The 21289-nt window shown below is 41.2% G+C and overlaps 1 long non-coding RNA gene across 1 annotated transcript in view; it reads right to left on the bottom strand.

The window, feature by feature from the left end:
* The window catches only part of LOC107982679 (uncharacterized), a 49491-nt gene that overhangs the window by 13235 nt on the left and 14967 nt on the right, over nucleotides 1-21289 (bottom strand). Inside the window, exon 2 of the long non-coding RNA XR_010004096.1 lies at nucleotides 2251-2557. This is a non-coding gene — a long non-coding RNA (uncharacterized LOC107982679). The remainder of the gene's footprint in view (nucleotides 1-2250; nucleotides 2558-21289) is intronic.

Genomic DNA, 21289 nt, shown 5'->3' with positions numbered 1-21289 from the left:
ATGCCTTAGATACAAATGTAGCTGTGAAACATAGAATTGCATGTAATTTCCACAGTTGCTGCCCTTGGAAAAAAAATCTCTGCAGTTTGAACTTCTGCCTCAGTGCACAGTGTACTTGGCCTCTCCCTTATTCTGCTTCTATGGTGAGTGATATATTTGCTGTATTTGTATATAAAGGCTGGGTGGTTTCCACCCCTTGCCCTAGTTTGCTGGGGAAGAATCTAGAGGGCGAAGTTTTGCATATCTGCCAGCATCTGCTTGTACTTATTGCACAAGTATTTAGCGCAGAACAGCACATACTTGCCTGAAGCTTGAAGGCAAAAGTGAAGTGCATACTTTAAAAAGCAAACCAGCCGCAGAGCGAGTTAAAAGAAAATGACGACGGTGTGGATGATTCGGCAAACCTAATTGTTCTTAGTGGGTGTAGTTCAGCTGCAGGTCCTTAATACTTCAAAATCTGATCAGAGAAGGCACTAGGTTATTCCATGGGTATTGTACAGTACCCGTAGGGAAACAGACATTGTTTTTGAGTCCACAGTGAAAAGAGTTATTTGCATGGCAGAAAACTACGGTTGGATCAGAGTTCTTGGCACAACCACTGCTAACACAGTGCTACATAAAGACATTGGATATTAACTCCTGCCAGGCTGGCTGGGGATGAGGAGAGTTATAGTCAAATAGATCTTACTGGTGCGTCAGTTTAGGGAATCTGATTCTAATTGTATACATTTGTACCATCAATGAATATATAGAATAGGGCTGCTTCAGAATCTAGTGCAGAGATAGGGAAAGTGTGCCTTGCAGTATATATTGACTAGGGCTAATGAAATCTGAATGTCTTCCTGGCCTAAGGTTCAATGATTCCTAACTCCTTCAAGAGTAGGTCAGAGGTAGGAATTATGTGACCTTGTAGATTAGTGGTTCCTAAACATTGGTCCTCCAAATGTTTTGAATTTTAGCTCTCAGAATCCTTCACATTTGTCCAAACTGGCTCAGAGTTCTTGGAATTCAAGTCCAAAACTTCTGAATGACAAAAGTTTAGAAACTACTATTCTTGTTGTTAAGAGAGCCACTCCCAGCAGATCTTGTGAGCATGGTAGTGTATACTGGGAGCTAAAGTTAAACAATATTTGGAGGGCCACACAGTTCCTGCCCCTGGAGTAAAGGTGGATTCCATTTGCTTTCATTGCTTTTATTAGCTTGGCACCAGAATTCAGTGTTGTGATTTCCTGCCACTTTTTATTTGAGCCATACTTTGGAGCTGGAATGGTGTAATGGTTTCAATTGGATCAAGACTCTAGAGACCGGGGTTCAAACTTCCATTTGTGCATGGAAATCCACTGGGTGGCTTTGGACAAGTAACATTCTCTCAGCCTTAAAGGAAGGGAGTGGCAAACCCTTACTAAACAAATCAAGTTATAAGTTCACTTTAGGGTAACCCCATGTCAGAAATGAATTCAAGGCACGTAGCAATACACTGTGCATTTGGATGGGTATGTACTGTCCACCACTTTCCATGTTGAATCATAATCCCCAGTACCTCCTGGTGACACTGCTGATCTATCTAAATGGTAAAGAAAATTGCAGTCCACTACACAAGTAGGTCGGAGTGGTGATCCCTATTCTACAAGATGACTCAAATGACAGGTGGAAAATATATATTTTCCTCTGTCCAGGAGTCTGACCAAACATATATTCTGAAGTTTAATTATTTTGGCATAGTTATGTTCACAGGCACAGCCTTCTGTTTCTAAACATGGCCAAATGCTGTGAAGGAAGCTTATGCTTATTTTGGAATGTGAGATTCTAATTTTTGCATCATCCATCATATACTATTCCAGGAAGAATCCAGATTTTTATCTCTGCTTATGTATACGTTGGTGACAAAAATCTGATTGACACACACCAAATGTAGGTTGAAACCATGGGTTGTTGTACTCTAATGTATCTGGAATGTTGTGCACAGATCTGGTATTGTGCATGTTATGGAGCTGAAAAGAGTCAGAATAATAGTTAGAATATTTTGGGCTGTTTATCCTATACAAAATGGAAATATGGTGTGACATGATAGAATCATCACAGCATTGAAAAGGATTGTAAGGGCCATCTAGTCCAAACCCCTACCATGCAGGAATACACTACTAAAACACTCCTGAAATATACCAAGTGGAACTGGATACAAGAGCATGGGAAAGGTACATCTTGAGAAACTTTTTTCCAGGCTACATGAACCCGAGAACCCATACTCACCATGAATATACCACTGGCTGTCTTCATGCACACAGTAGCTTCTGTAAGTATTTCTTGAGTTTTCAGCTTAAACTGACTGTACCCCATGTTTAGCAAAGTTGAGGAGCACTCTGGAGTTTGCTGGAAACTTTGTGTTATCCTATGAGTTCAGGGCAGCCTTGGCAGAAGGACCAGGTTCTACTCTCCAGATTGGACACTGGTGTCATTGCTCTCATCAGCACTTGGAAAACTTATATATTGTACCTGTGTCACTGCTACTCTAAGTTGATCATGGAGTTTAATCTTCCAGGACACCGCTTTGAATCTCCTTGAGAGAAAGAAAGTGGGATACAAAAATTACAAATGAATAAAATCATCAGAGGCACTTGCAATGACTAGGATATCGTATGGGGCTCCATGGCCAGTTAGGAGCAGTGGTACACAGAGGAGGTGGCAGTGGATGAACTTATCAGCCATCTCTAGATAATGGCTTGGGATTGGTCATTTATTTATTTATTACATCATTTATTACATCTACCCTGCCCTTCTCACCCATCAGGGGACTCAGGGCGGCTATGGTCATGAACATGCTAGATCTGAATCTTCTCCAGAGGAGATCTACATCAGGTTAAAATGCCCAGATTTATACCAGGTTAAACTGCCATTGTTCAGAATACTAAAAGTTAGGATTTTCCACAGCAGGTGAAGGCCAGAGAAATAAAATACAGATATCTGAAGTTCAGAGAAAAGAAAGCCCCTTTACTTAACACTTATGTAAAATTAGAACTCATTGCCACAGTAGCGATGCCTACCCACTTGAATGGCAATTGTTTTAAAAAAAGAAATTAGATAAATGTATGGAGATTAGGGAACTCCATAGCTTCTTGTTTGGATGGTTATGTTACTCTATCAGTACCAAAGAGAGAGTGCATTTATTGCTGGGAAAACAGGAAGGTACAGCTCCCACCTCACATTGTAGGTTTTAAAATTGTGTGGTTTTTAAGGCTGTGAGCTGCTTTGAGTCCCAGTCCTGGAGGAAAAGCAGGTTACAAACAACAACAACACAGCTGCACTCATATCCAGCTATTAAGGTTGGTTTCCCATTGACATTAAGTCTAGTCGTGTCTGACTAGGTTTGGTACTTATCTTCATTTCTAAGCCAAAGAGACGGCATTGTCCGTATACACCTCCAAGATCATGTGGCCGACATGACTGCATGGAGCACCGTTACCTTTCCGCCAGAGCAGTACCAATTTATCTCACATTTGCATGTTTTCGAACTACTAGGTTGGCAGAAGCTGGAGCTAACAGCGGAAGCTCACCCCGCTCCCCATATTCGAACCACCAACCTTTTGGTCAGCAGCTCAGCAGTTTAATTCACTGCACCACTGGGGGCTCTAGCTATTAGGCTTTCAACAAGCAACCGCTTAACCATTAGAAAAACAGAAAAATGGGCTAGAGATACAGCATATACATCAAGGCTTGGCTTACATGCTTATGTATTCCTGTGCCCAACTGTGAGAGCAGAAAATGGGCTGGGAAAATGTTGTTAATTGTATAGACTCAGGGTGATCAATGTGTGGCTCTCCAAGTGTTGTCGGATTACACACCCCATCCATATCCCAAGGGCAATGTAAGGGAAGATATTATTGAAGTCCAATAACATCAGGAGGAACATATGTTTCCCATCCTTGCTTTAAACTATGTAATCTTGCACCAATAGAGTTACTATATAGTTTGTTGCACAAATCCTAATTAAATCTCTACCCCCCCCCCACAAGTGGTGCTACCCTACTCTTTTAATGCATATGTTACATAATGAATCCTATAAAAAAAGAAAAACAGAGGCTAGAATTTAAACCTTCCTTTCGGTTGAGCAGATGTTTAGTCTAAAAAGGTTTCTTTAAGGAAATTAATGAAGTCACCATAATTTGACAGGTGACTTGAAGACACACACACATAGACATATTGCTCACAGTGAATGCCTTCCCTCAAGCAGTAGAATATGCAGATTTGTGACGAAGAAATCAGGTCTAGGCATCCTTTCACACTACACAATTATTGAGCTATGACTCCATCTTTAACTGCTATAGCAGTTAAATATAGGTCTAAAAGCGGGGGGATATAGCCACGTAGCCACAGAAAACTGGTGATATATCAAAATTGAGAAATTCCTTTAGAATAAATTATTTTTTAGAAGATACTTTAAAGGTTTTATGCAAAGAGATTACTGGCGAGAAAACGAGCATCGAGGCTCATTTCGAGACTGCCCACTCTTTAACATCACTACATTGATCTGACACCTGGGAATCTGACAGTTCTCCTCCCAAATGAGTGCTTTTAGCTGTTTTTGCACAAATTGGGATCTCTGAAGATGGACTGCTACCCAACCTGTCAAACCTCCATTTCTACACACTTGGAACACATTTTAAAGACAAAGTCTCAGAGGGAACAGCCAGAAGTAGTTTTGCATCATATGATGGGCTTTGCGGAACTCTGTCTTTAAATTGTTTTTAAAATGTGTAGAAACGGGGGAGGGGGGGGAGGGATCATGTGTCTGATGAGGTCTTACAATAGGAAGATGAGTTAGTTAGCAGGGAAATAGTTAAATTAGTTAGTTAGATAGCTAGTTAATAACCCATGTTAACTTTCTGATCTAGATATGCAGTTGAATAAATAATAATAAATAATAGTGAGTCCCATCCAGGGTGAGAAAGGTGGGGTAAAAATATTGTAAATAAATATATAATAAAATATAACTTTTTAAATATCCTGTCGTATCTCCTCAAAAAGAGCAGGCCATCAAAAAGAGAGCAGTTAAAAAGCAGGGAATGCCTGTAGCTTTGTTCAATACCGGAGGTAGGGTTTCCAGATTATGATATGGGCCATCCGCTTTAGTCAACAAAAAGAGCCTGAGGAATCTCAGGGTGAGAATATAGCCTAACAAGATAGATAGGTAGATATCAATGACAAAATAAATCATGGCCTTAACAAGATATAGATAGATACACACACACACACACACACACACTTATTAGACTTTTTTTTTTAGTTGAATCACAGTATTCAATACTGTGATTGAAGCTTAAGGTATTATGCTTCCGCATCAATTGTGATCCCACCTTCACAAAACTGATCCCAAATCACAAAGAGCTTCTTTCCCTATATATCTTAGGTTTGAGCCCTGAAATCTCAGGATCTGTCACAGCCTTGAACTGGCAACCCTAAATAGAGGGGCTATGGCAGCTGGATTACCACAGCTGGGTTTTTCGTTTCAGAATCACAGCTTTCCCTTCAACTTTTCTATTCACTTTCGGATTTTACTCCAGGGACACTATATTGCTCTATAAAGGGGTTAGGAGGACAAACCATTCAACAAAATGACTGAGATCAATCACCTGTTGAGTTAATTTAACTCAAAATTATTCATTCCTAACAGAAAACAAGACACAAATTGACCTTGCTCTTTTCCTCTCTATTTTGATCCAAAGATCTGTATATTAACTCCTACTCATTGATTGAACTGCTGGGTAAATTTGAACCAGTTGTGATCTCTCAGTATAATCTATTTTACCAATTTGTTGTAAAAAGGAAATTACCAGTATGAGTGCTGATTTGAGATCCTTGGTGGAGCAGCATAATAAAAAGTAGAGGTGGAAATACCTTCAAGCAGTAGCAATCATCAGCAACGTAATAGCAATAATAATTATTAATAGTTATTTAGTTTTATTGAATGCAGCTGGAGATGGAAACGAACACGCTTCAGAAGCATCTATAAATAAACAACAGCCAAAAAAGAAAAAGGAAAGAAAATCCATCCACAAAGCAATCTCAAAACTGGCAAAGAACCTGGATACCAGATGGCTTCACAGCTGAATGGATAAAACCTTCATTTTTCCCTTCTATCCTTTTATGAATCTCACAGCTCAGTCCCTAAACCAAACAAAGAGCACACTTCATGTGACAAATACAGAGCCATCTTATGAAGGACTCATGACTATAACGTACATACTTTCAACTTCTGTTTTACTGATTTTTTATGTAGACTGCTCTGGTAACTTATTTTGATTGAGGCTGAACAGAAGTGTTCCAAATAAGAATAATCTTCGATAGAAAGGCGGTGAAAAGTAATTAAGGTTCCAATTAACAACTGTCAGTCTGGTTTTCTTAAGAGTCTGGGCAGAGAAGAGGGAGCTCTCCAGGTGGTTTTTTTGGCTGTAACCCACGCAATCTCTCACCACCATTATTGGCCAGGATGCTGGGAGATGCAGTCCCAAAATGCCCAGAGGGCAGTGCTGATTAATAAGGACATTTAAAATGTATAGATCTAGTATAAGTTTTAGAGCAGTTTTAGAACGGGGTAGGGGGAATAGAAGCTAGGTTTTGTAACAAAAGCATGTTGGAACTTGAAGGTTTTATAACACGAGCCCCACTCTGAATATTTCCAAAAATAGACAGAGAAAGGTAAGGTAGCATTTAGGCAGCATCAAGTTCCATAGTTCACTGCGGGAAAGCAAACCAATTTCTTCCAGAAAGTAATTCACCTTTAAAGGGCCTCTGGCACTCTTTTGGTGTAATAGTTTTAGTGTTTTGACCAAGACTCTGGGATCAAAGTGTTTGAAATTTGGCTTGGCCATAGAAACATACTGGGTAACTTTGGGTAAGTCACTGTCTGCCACAGAGGAAGACAATGGGAAACCCCCTTTAAACAAACCTTGCCAAGAAAACTCTACAATAGGATTACCTTAGCATCCCCGCAAGTGGGAAATTACCTGAACGTGCACAACATCAACAGTATGGCCTCCAGGACAGACCTGGGGGTCCTATCTTCATTTATAGGTGGAATCACCTGTCCTTGCTTCCTGCCTAATGTGCCATGGAAATGTGCTTATCTTGTTGCATACAGACATCTTATGTTCCTTACACACAGCTGTATAAAACCCACATTGAACTGGATTATATGGCAGTGTGGACTCAGATAACCCAGTTCAAAGCAGATATCACGGATTATCTGCCTTGATATTCTGGGTTATATGGCTGTGTGAAGGGCCCATACATGCTAATGATGTAATCATTCTGTTTGGAAAAAAGGACACAACCTGCATAGCAAGGCACAAGGAACAAGAGCTTGGAAAAGTTAGTCGTTTGGATGGTAACTACAAACGAGTCACTTTTCCAAGCTCTGTTTAGAATAAACAAAGGCAACTTCTGTATTGGACATTTTGTATTTTAAAATGTCTCTTGTTAATACATATCCAGAAGGGTGTTTCTATTTCATGCTGTCATCCATTTCTATGTCTTGGTTTTCCCAATATTTTTTGTGTCCATTTTACGCATATCTCAGTTCAGAAAGCATCTGCTTCTGAAGATCCTTTTTGTGAAGGCTTTCAATGCCTACCTAGTATTTCCTTTCCTCTTCTTCCTCTATTGAGCTGGAACTTATAAACATGCTGGCATTGGACAAATGGCGAAAAAGAGAGAAATGCAGAATCTTAAGTATTGGGTTGCAGCCATGTGTCTTCAACAAACAGTGCAACAAACAAAGCTTGAACTGGAAGACAGTAACTGATTCTCAAGCTGTGATGAGGAGAGGTTGGACATTAATAATAATAATAATAATAATAATAATAATAATAATAATAATAATAATAATAATAAAGATCCCAAGCGTAGACTCTGCAAGCAAGCAGCACAGACGGACTACAAGCAGAGGCATAATACTGTTCCTCAGATGTTCCATTGGAACTTGTGCCACAAATACCATCTGCCTGTGACAAAGAACTGGTGGGATCACATGCCTGAAAAAGTTACAGAAAATGAACACGTTGAACTACTCTGGGACTTCCAAATTCAGACTGAGTTTTGGAGCACAATACTTCTGACCTCACAATAGTGTTAAAAAACAAAATATGGATCATCGATGTTGCAATTCCATATGACAGCAGATGTAATACGAAGATTTAAAGATCAAACTGCAAAGACTCTGGCATAAGCCAGTAAAGGTAGTCACGGGGTTATCGGCACACTGGGTGCAGTGCCTAAAGGCCTTGGCCAGCACTTGAAAACAAGTGGCACTGACAAAATTACCATCTGTCAGCTGCAAAAGGCCACCCTACTCGGATCTGCATGTATTATTTGCCGATACATCACACAGTCCTAGACACTTGGGAAGTGTCCGATGTGTGATCCAATACAACAGCCAGCATAGTGATTTTGTTTGCTGTTATTTGTTGTGTATCTAACAACAACAACAACAACAACAACAACAACAACAACAACAACAACTGATGCCTCACTAAACTACAAACATTGAGTCTGGCCATGAAATTCGAGATGATGTCCCTTTGAAGAAGCTTCCCCTTTGGCTCAGCAGTAAGATTATCATATTACAGTAGAGTCTCACTTATCCAATGTTCTGGATTATCCAACACGTTCTGCCTCCCACCTGGATCCACAGCTGTTTCTCTAGGCAGCAAGGACTGAACTTTTTACACATTTAATTTCTGACAATGCAATTCTATCTTTATTTGTAGTCAATTTGCTAGTAGCCAATGTAGTCAATATTTTCAATACATTGCAATGTTTTGGTGCTAAATTCATAAATACAGTAATTACTACATAATGTTACTGTGTATTGAACTGTTTTTTCTGTTGATTTGTTGTAAGATCATAACATAATCTGACATTTAATAGGCTTTTCCTTAATCCCTTATCCAACATTTTCGCTTACCCAACGTTCTGTAAGCCCTTGGATAAGTGAGACTCTACTGTATGTGAATCTAATGTGAACCCTAGTTTCGGCAAGGTAATTTAGCCAAAAAAAGGTGAGTATGAGATTCGAGTAAATAGGGCAGTTCCTATCCTGAGAAGTCTTGATTTACTGTGAAATCTTATTGCAGTCTCTATTGCTTTGGTGAGCAGTTAGTCTTTTCCTTTGAGGTTATTCAAACACTCTTTTCTTTAGAAGAGAGAAAGACGTATTCCTTCCCCATTTAGTTAGACTGCCACAGACTATTGAGTGCGGTTCAAGATACTGTATCTGTTCTTGTAATATGGTACTTCCCTAAGTGCTTTGGGGTATATTTATCATTACTAATCCTAGGACCTCCCAAGCAGTTCCTGGCACTGTGTTAAGATCAGGGTTTGCTAATGGAGAAAATGAATAATTATTTTAATTAATCCAAGAAGCCAAAAGTAGCTATATTACATCTTGGAGCTATTGCTTTGCCACTATTGTATGCAAAATGCTGTACCATATCTTACTATGGTCATTCCAGTTGAAATTTGCATTCCAAATCTTCCTAAATGGCTCTTAACTCCTTTACATGAAGCAAAATGAGCCTAGCCAGCATAGTATTAGTGGAATCATTTATCAGCCTGCCTTCAAATTCCTTTTTAAAATAATATTTCAAAGATGTCTTCACCTCTCCAACACTGGAATACAAATACCATAGGGATATAGAGAAGAAGCAAAGTCTCAGGTATTTGAAAATACAAATTTGTTCTTCTAATTAGCCCAATGCACTATTAATGTTCAGTGGCTGATAAATGATTATATAAAGTAAAAGAGATAATTTGTAAGCAACAAAATATAAAGACAAATTACAATTTGCTCTATCCTATGTACCTATGTCTTAGGAGTCCCTGGTAACACAATGGGTTAAACCCTTGTGCCGGCAGGACTGCTGATTTGAAGGTTGGGTTGCTGACTTGAAGGTTGCCGGTTTGAATCCAGGGAGAGCGTGGATGAGCTCCCTCTGTCAGCTCCAGCTCCCCAGGCGGGGACATGAGAGAAGCCTCCCACAAGGATGGTAATACATAATAATAATATAATAATAATAATAATAATAATAATAATAAAAATAATAATAAAATGAGCATGCAAAGATACTGTGGGACTTCCGAATCCAGACTGACAAAGTTCTGGAAGACAACACACCAGACATCACAGTTGTGGAAAAGAAAAAGGTTTGGATCATTGATGTCGCCATACCAGGTGACAGTCGCATTGACGAAAAACAACAGGAAAAAGTCAGCCGCTATCAGGACCTCAAGATTGAACTTCAAAGACTCTGGCAGAAACCAGTGCAGGTGGTCCCGGTGGTGATGGGCACATTGGGTGCCGTGCCAAAAGATCTCAGCCGGCATTTGGAAACAATAGGCATTGATGAAATTATGAACTGCAAAAGGCCACCCTACTGGGATCTGCGCACATCATCCAAAAATACATCACACAGTCCTAGACACTTGGGAAGTGTTTGACTTGTGATTTTGTGAAATGAAATCCAGCATATCTATCTTGTTTGCTGTGTCATACAATAATAATAATAATAAACTTTATTTGTATACCACTCTATCTCCCCAAAGCGACTCAGGGTAACAACATAGGTAAAGCATTCAATTACCAACACAAAACCATACAACACAACCGTAATAAAACATAATTACTATTAAAAACAAACATACTCATTTAGAACCTGTTTCAGTACTACTCCATTGGGTGAAATTCAACTACCCATGGTCAGATTCCAGCGTGGGCCTAAACAACTATGAGAGGCTGAGCCAGGGCTAGTGCAACAAAGTAACATAGAGACGGGAGGTGGGTAAAGTGCAAGCTGATGGCCAGGATAGGGCCAGGATTACTTGATCTCAAGGCCTACTGAGCAGCTATAAGAGGGTTAGACTAGTGCAATGAGCCAAGGAAGTGGGTAAAGTGCAAGCAGGGACCTAACTGGTGGCCAGGGTAGGGTCTGGGCTAATCATTTTCAAAGGCCTGCTGGAACCTCAGGTTTTCAGGTCCCTGTGGAATGAGAATAGTGATGTGGCTTGCCTTATCTCTTTGGGGAAGGCATTCCAAAGGTGTGGGGCCACCATTGAGAAGACCCTCTCTCTCGTCCCCACCAATTGCACTTGGGCCAGTGGTGGGAGCGAGAGGAGGGCCTCCCCGGACGATCTAAGAGCCCACGCCGGTACAAAGGGAGAGATGCAATTACGGATAAAACATCAAAACATTCAGGCGTTCCCTGGACAATGTTCTTGCAGACGGCCAATTCTCTCACACCAGAACGACTTGTAGTTTTTCAAGTTGCTCCTGACATAAAAAACTATATCTTACATCAAAATGCATATAAAATGTCTCAACTTTAAAAACTCATGTCTTTTTTCTTCTCTACATCTCTTCTATTAGATGTACCAGTGCTCCTTGTTTGTTAGACACATAGCATACCCCAAAAGAACTATGATTATTTTCTTCTTCTTTTCACATGGTTTTTCTCTTGGTAGAACTCATTTTGGCTGCAACAATGCCACTATCCATGAAATCAGGGACACAAAACAGGTCCCTAGACTTGTTCTCCGTGCCTTCCATTCGATTTCAACTCCACCCCCTATATATATATATATATATATATATATATATATATATATATATATCCTCTGCTTTTGTGTAGCATGAAAGCAGCAATTTCATTCAGGATTGCTGTGGATTCAGCTACACTGTAGAATTAATGTACTTTGACACCACTTTGACTGCCATGGCTCAATGCTATGGAATCCTGGGAGCTGTAGTTTTGCAAGGTCTTTAGCCTTCTGTGCCTCACCCAACTACAGCTCCCAGAGTTCCATAGCTTTGAGCAATGACAACTAAAGTTGTATCATACTGCATTAATCCTACACAGTGTAGATGCACTCTGGGAGAAGGGTGAGGTTAAAGGTGCTACCTCTTTTTGTCAATTCTGAAGCGGAGAGATATCTAGACAAGGGACAAGGTTAAAATTGTCCCATTCTGAGCATCCCCTCCCATGCATGTTAACAAAAAAGCATGTGTACACGTGTGCCTGCAGCCTGACTGGTTCTCCATCTGAGACAAAATGCAACCCTCAGATCTGGAAAGTCTTTACATCTGTCTTCCAGCAAGCCTGAATGGAATTGAGGTTTAAATGTTCTTTGTTGAGAACTACTCTAATTAAAGAGCCATATATTAATGTAGACTTAATGACTAGATTAATTGTACTCATTAAACTACATGATCTTATTCATTTTTTCTATTTTCTTCACTTAATATTGATAAGCATCTGCTATGAATTAGCTTTGCAATTATATTTCTTCTCTATTATTGTTTTATTGCTTTTGCTGTTAGGACGTGTTCTCACAGCATTGCTTTTGTGGTCTGATGGTCTTTTCTCTTACTGCCGGCTGCACAATACTAGACATTCCAAGGCATCCTGCTTTTCAGGCTTAGCCAAAGACGTGGAAATAAAGGCAAAGGAGTCACTAGGCTGGACGTCATCCTGCTGATGAAAACCAGAACCAAATAATATCTTTCTAGTTCACGACCAGTTTCAGCTTCAGTGTAGTGGAAGACGAACAAGCGAGATCTCAAACAATCTTGTGTAAGGGGAGGGAAACTAGTGACATACAAGAGCAACTCACATAAAGGCAACATTTTTGCCAGCTTGATCACTTCTCTCTCCATTTAAACTTTTCTTCAAGAAAAGAAAAGAAAAACTATAAATATAAAAATGGCCAAGGAATTAATCAAGACAGCTTTGCATAATGTAGAAACAGTCAGTCCCCAAATTACAAATAAGATAGGTTCTGTAAGTTTGTTCTTAAGTTGAATTTGTATGTAAATTAGGATAAGAACATTTTCAAGTGTAACCACACACATGCACACACAAACACACACACACATATGGGGGCCATGGTGGTGCAGCGGATTAAAGCGCTAAGTTGCAGAACTTGCTGACCGGAAGGTCAGTGGTTCGAATCCGCAGGATGGGGTGAGCTCCCCCAGCCTTTGCGAACCTAGCAGTTCAAAAACTTGCAAATGTGAGTAGATCAATAGTTAAGGCTTCAGTGGGAAGGTAACGGCGCTCCATGGAGTCATGCTGGCCACGTGACCATGGAGGAGTCTACGGAAAACGCCGGCTCTTTGGCTTAGAAATGGAGATGAGCACCAACCCCCAGAGTCAGACATGACTGGACTTAATGTCAAGAGGAAGCCTTTACATTTACCCTTTACCAATACACACACACACACACACACACACACACACACACACACACACACACATATATATATATATACATATATCTTTGGATAGCATAGGGAAGATTTAACACTTCCGTGGTGTTTGTTTTGCTGCCTCTGCCCCCGTCCAAAAGATTTCACAGCATTTTCCATCCCTGTGATAATTGAATTTTGAAAAATTGTCTTATTGTGGAAACAAGGATTGGTGAAAAAGCTTCAGTTGAGACACCTTTTCCCCATGATAACATGAATTTTCCCTCCAAGGGTTAGATTTCTCGCTCTTTTCCTGTCATCTTACCTCTGTTCTTAATTACGAATTGTTTGTAAGTCGGATGTTTGTAACTGCCCATAATTGGCCAAGATCCAAACAATGCTGGTGCTTCTGTGATTTCCCCTCCCAAGCTCCAATTGCTCTTGCAGAGACTTCTGAAACAATGCTTATAAAAGTTAGTGGAGGGGGGCAAACAGTCCAAGCTGTGTTGCATGTTCCTTGGCATCCTTAGGCCAGAAAGGTGAGCAGGGTAGACAGCCAGGCCTATGGCAGGACAGAGAGAACAACATCCAGTGAACACACAGGAGCTCCTGATATTCCACTCCATCAAGCTTCACAGTACATTACCCTCTAATATAGGGGTCCCCAAATGAAGGCCCATGGGCCAGAAGTGGCCCTCCAATGTCATTTACAGTACTTTAAATTTAGGGTTGCCCTAAGTCTGAAATTATAATTGACTATCTCATCAGCCAAGCCCACGGTTCCCATTGAAATACTTGTAAGTTTATATTACAGTTGATAATTTTAAATATTGTATTGCTCTTTCATCTTTTGCATTACAAATAAGATATGTGCAGTGTGCATAGGAATTTGTTCATTTTTTTCCCCAAGTTATAGTCCGGCCTTCCAATAGTCAGAGATTGTGAACCGGCCCTCTGCTTAAAAGGTCTGAGGATCTCTGCTCTAATACCATTATGTGTTGCACAGATGTGTTGCACAGATTCAGAGTATGGGCATTTCTCCATACATGGGTTTGACTTTTGCAGATTTTATTATTCACGGATTTGATTAAAATGCTCTAAGAATTTCTAGGTTTAGGTGTGAGACTATGGTCAACCTTGGGTCATGCTGAAGGAGCTAGAGCAGTGGTATCCAATCTTTTGTCCGCTAGGTGTTTGGATTTCAGCTCCCAGAATTCCTGACCATTGGACAAGCTGGCCAGGGCTTCTTGAAGTAGAGTCCCAAACACCTGGAGGGCCAAAGGTTGGACACCACTGATCTAGACATTACTAGAGAGAACATTTTTCTAGAAATCCCCAAGTCCTCAGTGCAATTCTGTGGTCAGCTTCCAGCAAAAGTTGATCTTGGAGTAATGTTGAAGGACCTATAAATTCTTAGAGAGGCATTGAAATATAAATTTCTTTATAAATGCTGTTTTACTTTCATGGAGGTTTTGTGCCATAACTCTTGAGCAACAAGGAGAGGTGAATAATATATTTGTTGTTGTTGTTGTTGTTGTTTGAAGGGCTGACTGTATTATTTTACCCAAATTAATGATGTGTGTTATTTGGTTTTGTAAGTAACATTGCCATGTATAACTGTGGGCTACTTCTACCTTGCCTGAAGTGATGTTCTGTGTAATTCATACTGTCTGCATAAACACCTTGCCCAGTAGCAGTTATTAACATGTCCCATCTGAATAAACCTGGAGCACTGCTCTGTTTGTTTTGCGGAATGACATCCTTTGTTCTAACGCTTGCGTATACATTGACTGACACTTTTGCCCTAAGTCATATTCTGTAATGAGCAAAGTCCAATTGCTTCATAGTTCAGCTCTCTTGCAAAGGGCTCTGCTGTCCAGTATTTTGCTCCGGGGAGATTAGATTGAGTGCCTTGAGGGAAATATGCTGACAACCCCAGAGTGCGCTGCACGTTACTCAGAGGCTCTTTTCCCCTCCACCCCATCTTCATTTGAGGCCAATTGAGATAAAAAAGAAACAAGGAAGGAAGCTTGAGGCTGGTAGCTTGGCAGGTGCAAAGGCTTTTCAGATAAACATCTGCTTTAGTGGTAACTCTGGGCCAGTGAGCGAAACAGTAAGCCTGTTTTCCCTCTCCATTTCTCTTAAAAATAAAAAACAAACGCTGCTTTGCAGACTTTGAGAAATGGATAAGCTGCTATTTCACTCGAATGTGTCCATTCAGGCTTTGCGCTGTCATATTTGTACAGGAAAGCTACCAGACTTGATCACTGTTTCCTGTTAGACCAGTAACTGTTTAATGCAGCTGCTCCTCTAGTACACAATAGCATGGACTGCAGATGCAGTCGCAAAACAAATCACACCTTGCATGAGGTGGGATTATGATTGCTGGGGCCTTAGAGGAGTTCCAGAAATTAAGATCCCCCGTTCCTCACATGTGTGGGATAGTCCAGGAAAAATGGTACAGAAACTAAATGAATGAATTCATAAATAAATGAAATATAGAGCATAATATACATTGACACCAATGTCTTCATTTGTGATCCTCCTGAACAAGCCTGACATTTCTGTGAGGCACCCTCCACACCTGTATAAAATCCATAGTGAACTGGATTATATGGCAGTGTGGACTCAGATAACCCAGTTCAAAGCAGATAATGTGGATTATCTGCCTTGATATTCTGGGTTATATGGATGTGTGGAAGGGCCCTGAGACTCACTTAGTGATCTTATGCAGTTTGACTCAATTATTGAAGCACCTCCGCAAGATACTGATGGGCGATTTGGGAAGGAACTGGGGGAGAAAAGCAAGCAACAGTATCTTTTCCCCTCAGGACCATGTCCCCTTGCTAGAGCAATTGCCCCAATTAAACCATTAATCATCTGGCCCTGGCATTTTATCAGAGAAGCTTTGTTTACAAAGTATTTCTCTTATCAAAGGGCCCAGATGCAAAATCGTGTAGCATTGTGGGCTGTTAAAATCCTGTTTCCCTTTCCTTCAGGTTGCTCAGCAGATGTTACTAGGACCAATCTCTTTAACACTGGACCTTTGGTGTTTAGAGTTTTTTTGTTGTACAAATGAAGCAGAATCCTATTATAAAGAGTGCTTTGGTAAAGTGTGGATTTGGGATGCACATGCCATCCTGATGTTGTCGAATTGCTGTTCACACCTGTTCTAGCTAGTGCAGCCAACAGTATAGTATAGTGTGTTGTTGAAGGCTTTCATGGCTGGAATTGCTGTGAGTTTTCCAGGCTGTATGGCCATGTTCCAGAAATATTCTTTCCTGACATTATTTGAGAACACAAAAATGCTGGAGCACTCTAACACAGGGAAGCCATTGAAATCCACAAGCATGTGGACAATTTCAACAAAAAGGAGGAAACCATGAAAATGAACAAAATCTGACACCCAGTATTTTAAAAAACTCTAAAATCAGGACAGTAAATAAAGAACAACACTCAGTAAATGGGAATTCCAGACAAGAAACAATCAGGGCCAGCTAAAGCCTCCTAACAAAGGATTCCCCCAGGCAGAAGCAGTCAGCCTTTGAAGCTGTAGGCTAGTCTATGCTAATGAAGGTGGCCAACTGCAACATTCACACTCGCCTCCAACAGACAAGAGTTCTATCTCCCACCCTGGACCTTCCACTGATATATAAACCCCACTTGCCTGGTTTCCAACAGACCTCACAACCTCTGAGAGTGCCTGCCATAGATGTGGGTGAAACATCAGGAGATAATGCTTCTGGAACATGGCCATACAGCCCAGAAAACTGACAGCAACCCAGTATAATATAGACTTTCTAAAACATTAAATCAGGGGTCCCCAAACTAAGGCCACATGCGGCCTATCGAAGCCATTTATCTGACCCCTGCTTTGGCAGCTCCCTCCTCCTCCGCAGAGAAAGGTGAATACAGCACACCTTTCCTGTCTCCTCCCTCGCCTGGTGCGTGCCTTCCAAAGCTTTGCTTGTTTATAATGGTTACTTAATAATTAATTATTAAGGGGTGCTTTGCTAGTGATTTTGGTGCACAAAGGCAGAAGGAGGTTGGACTAAATGGTCCAAGGGGTCTCTTCCAACCCTCTTTATTATTTTTATTATGATTATGATTAACATTGAGGCTGTATTTATCCCTGTTTTGTTTTTTTTACTTCAAAATAAGATATGTGCAGTGTGCACTGCATAGAAATTGGTTCATAGTTTTTTTTAAAAAAAACTATAGACTGGCCCTAGAATGGTCTGAGGGACCATGAACTGGCCCCCTGTTTAAAATGTTTGGGGACCCCTGCCTTAAATCATATAGAATCATAGACTTGGAAGAGACCACAAAGACCATTTAGTTCAGCCCAACCCAAATTAAAATACTTCTCTTTAAATCAAATCTAAAAAGTTTTATAAACAGCTAGAGCAGACTCTCCTAACTTTATGACCCAAACGGAAAATAAAACAATAGGTTCTTCTCTGCCCTGCAGAATCTCAGATGGGATGGCCAGCCCAGTTTCTATTGGGAGAGACTTCCACAGTCAGAGCACTGCTTCCGAGTGTCAGGCCTGCCTACCAGCCTAGCCTCTTGGAGCTGTGGGAGAGGCAAGAGTCCCTCTACTGGAGATTATAGATTTTGGACAGGCTCTTATGGGAGGAGACACCCTTGTAGATGCTCTGGCCTCAAGCTGTGTAGGGTTTTATAAGTCAAGACTCCCTACAGCAATTTACAATGGTATCATAATCAAAGGCGATCACTTGTGGCCGAGTATGATTGTCTTCCAAGGATGAAGTTTTGGTGGTGGGTCCATAAGTAACAATTAGAAAGACGCATGGTCTTTCTAATTGAGAGGCGACTAAGGTAGGGATCTCTGTAGCTAGTTTTGCCTTCACCAGGAAAGGGTGCAAATGGCATACCAACCAAAACTTGACAAAGGTGCTCCCGGCCACACCAGCCACCTAGTTTTCTTTGAGCAGTACTGGACCAGAGTACTTTCAAGCAACAAACTAGATGTCTCAGAAGGAATGTAACTCCATTCAGAACAAGGTATGATCCCAATCCCAGGCTGGCTTTCTTGCAAACCAAAAGCACTTCATAGAATCATAGAATCATAGAATCATAGAATAGTAGAGTTGGAAGAGACCACATGGGCCATCTTAGTCCAACCCCCTGCTAAGAAGCAGGAAATCGCATTCAAAGCACCCCCGACAGATGGCCATCCAGCCTCTGCTTAAAAGCCTCCAAGGAAGGAGCCTCCACCACGGCCCCGGGGAGAGAGTTCCACTGTCGAACAGCTCTCACAGTGAGGAAGTTCTTCCTGATGTTCAAGTGGAATCTCCTTTCCTGTAGTTTGAAGCCATTGTTCCGTGTCCTAGTCTGCAGGGCAGCAGAAAACAAGCTTGCTCCCTCTTCCCTATGACTTCCCTTCACGTATTTGTACATGGCTATCATGTCTCCTCTCAGCCTTCTCTTCTGCAGGCTAAACATGCCCAGCTCTTTAAGCCGCTCCTCATAGGGCTTGTTCTCCAGACCCTTAATCATTTTAGTCGCCCTCCTCTGGACGCTTTCCAGTTTGTCAACATCTCCCTTCAACTGTGGTGCCCAAAATTGGACACAGTATTCCAGGTGTGGTCTGACCAAGGCAGAATAGAGGGGGAGCATAACTTCCCTGGATCTAGACGCTATTCCCCTATTGATGCAGGCCAGAATCCCATTGGCTTTTTTAGCAGCCGCATCACATTGTTGGCTCATGTTTAACTTGTTGTCCACGAGGACTCCAAGGTCTTTTTCGCACACACTGCTGTCAAGCCAGGCGTCCCCCATTCTGTATCTTTGATTTCCATTTTTTCTGCCGAAGTGAAGTATCTTGCATTTGTCCCTGTTGAACTTCATTTTGTTAGTTTTGGCCCATCTCTCTAGTCTGTCAAGATCGTTTTGAATTCTGCTCCTGTCTTCTGGAGTGTTAGCTATCCCTCCCAGTTTTGTGTCGTCTGCAAACTTGATGATCGTGCCTTCTAACCCTTCGTCTAAGTCGTTAATAAAGATGTTGAACAGAACCGGGCCCAGGACGGAGCCCTGCGGCACTCCACTTGTCACTTCTTTCCATGATGAAGACGACGCATTGGTGAGCACCCTTTGGGTTCGTTCGCTTAGCCAATTACAGATCCACCTAACCGTAGTTTTGTCTAGCCCACATTTTACTAGTTTGTTTGCCAGAAGGTCGTGGGGGACTTTGTCGAAGGCCTTACTGAAATCCAGGTACGCTACATCCACAGCATTCCCTGTATCGACCCAACTCGTAACTCTATCGAAAAAAGAGATCAGATTAGTCTGGCATGACTTGTTTTTGGTAAATCCGTGTTGACTATTAGCAATGACCGCATTTGTTTCTAAGTGTTCGCAGACCACTTCCTTAATGATCTTTTCCAGAACTTCCATCATGCCTAGACTGAGACTTAGTTTCTTCATCAACATTCAAACTTGTGCTGAATCTAGACAATGATTCGGGACTTCAACACCCACTTTTGCACCAGCTGCAAAAGCAAGATAAAGATATGCTGATGACACTTGATCTCCAAACTCAAGATGGTCTTTCCCAGTGGCTTCAAATAGATATTTAAAAGCACGTGGAAACAATACTGAGCCCCACAGAAGCCTCCAGATTAATGGTAGGAGCCCAAATAAGTCCTCCAGACCCACCTTCTGAAAATATCGAATAAAAAAGGACCGAAATTACTGTAGCATATTACCATTGAGTTCCATGTTACTTGAATGGCTCAGAAGGATACCATGACTGATGATATTGAGTGCCACTGAGAGATCCATTAAAATGAATAGGGACACATTCCCAATCCACTTTCTGCCACATGTCCTCCACTAAGGCAGCTGATGTAATTTCAGTCCTATAACTATCAGTTCTGAACCCAGACATGAATGGATTTCATCCAAGAAAGGCTGGATCTGTTCTGCCACCCCACTTATTCCTTTTAAGAGGGGACTTGAAACTGGTCAATAGTTATCAAGTAACGGTCTTGGTCTTACAACTATGCAGTCTTCTTTCAAAGAAGAATTTGCTGGCTGCACCATCCAATTGGCTAGCCCTTCTTATGCAGCTTTAAACAGCCAGGTTGGACATGAGTCTAACAGACAAGAGATTAAACTCAGTTCTCCAAGCAACTGGTCCACATCATCATGTTGAACAAACTGAAAGTCACTGCGGAATGGGACACGTTTTGGTCTTACAGCTGCAGCATATTGGTCTGTGTTGTGTGTAAGGTATGGCTCACCAATGCATCTTCTTCATCTTGGAAATAAGTCATGAGTGGAGTGCCGCAGGGTTCTGTCCTGGGCCCGGTTCTGTTCAACATCTTTATTAACGACTTAGACAAAGGATTAGAAGGCACGATCATCAAGTTTGCAGACGACACCAAACTGGGAGGGATAGCTAACATGCCAGACTACAGGAGTAGAATTCAAAATGATCTTGACAGATTAGAGAGATGGTCCGAAACTAACAAAATGAAGTTCAACAGGGACAAATGCAAGATACTTCACTTAGGCAGAAAAAATGAAATGCAAAGATACAGAATAGGGGACTTCTGGCTTGACAGCAGTATGTGTTAAAAAGACCTTGGAGTCCTTGTGGACAACAAGTTAAACATGAGCCAATAATGTGATGCGGCAGCTAAAAAAGCCAACGGGATTTTGGCCTGCATAAATAGGAGTATAGTGCCTAGATCCAGGGAAGTCATGCCACCCCTCTATTCTGCCTTGGTCAGAACACACTTGGAATACTGTCTCCAATTCTGGGCATCACAGTTGAAGGGAGATGTTGACAAGCTGGAAAGTGTCCAGAGGAGGGCAACTAAAATGATCAAGGGTATGGAAAACAAGCCTTATGAGGAGCGGCTTAAAGAGCTGGGCATGTTTAGCCTGCAGAAGAGAAAGCTGAGAGGAGACATGATAGCTATGTATAAATATGTGAGGAGGTCATAGGGAGGAGGGAGCAAGCATGTTTTCTGGTTTTAAACTACAGGAAAGGAGATTCCACCTGAACATCAGGAAGAACTTCCT

The sequence above is a fragment of the Anolis carolinensis genome, chromosome 3, assembly GCF_035594765.1.
Source record: "Anolis carolinensis isolate JA03-04 chromosome 3, rAnoCar3.1.pri, whole genome shotgun sequence".
NCBI classification, from domain to species: domain Eukaryota; kingdom Metazoa; phylum Chordata; class Lepidosauria; order Squamata; family Dactyloidae; genus Anolis; species Anolis carolinensis.
Note: the sequence above shows the minus strand (reverse complement) of the source record. Positions and strands in the feature narration are given on the sequence as shown.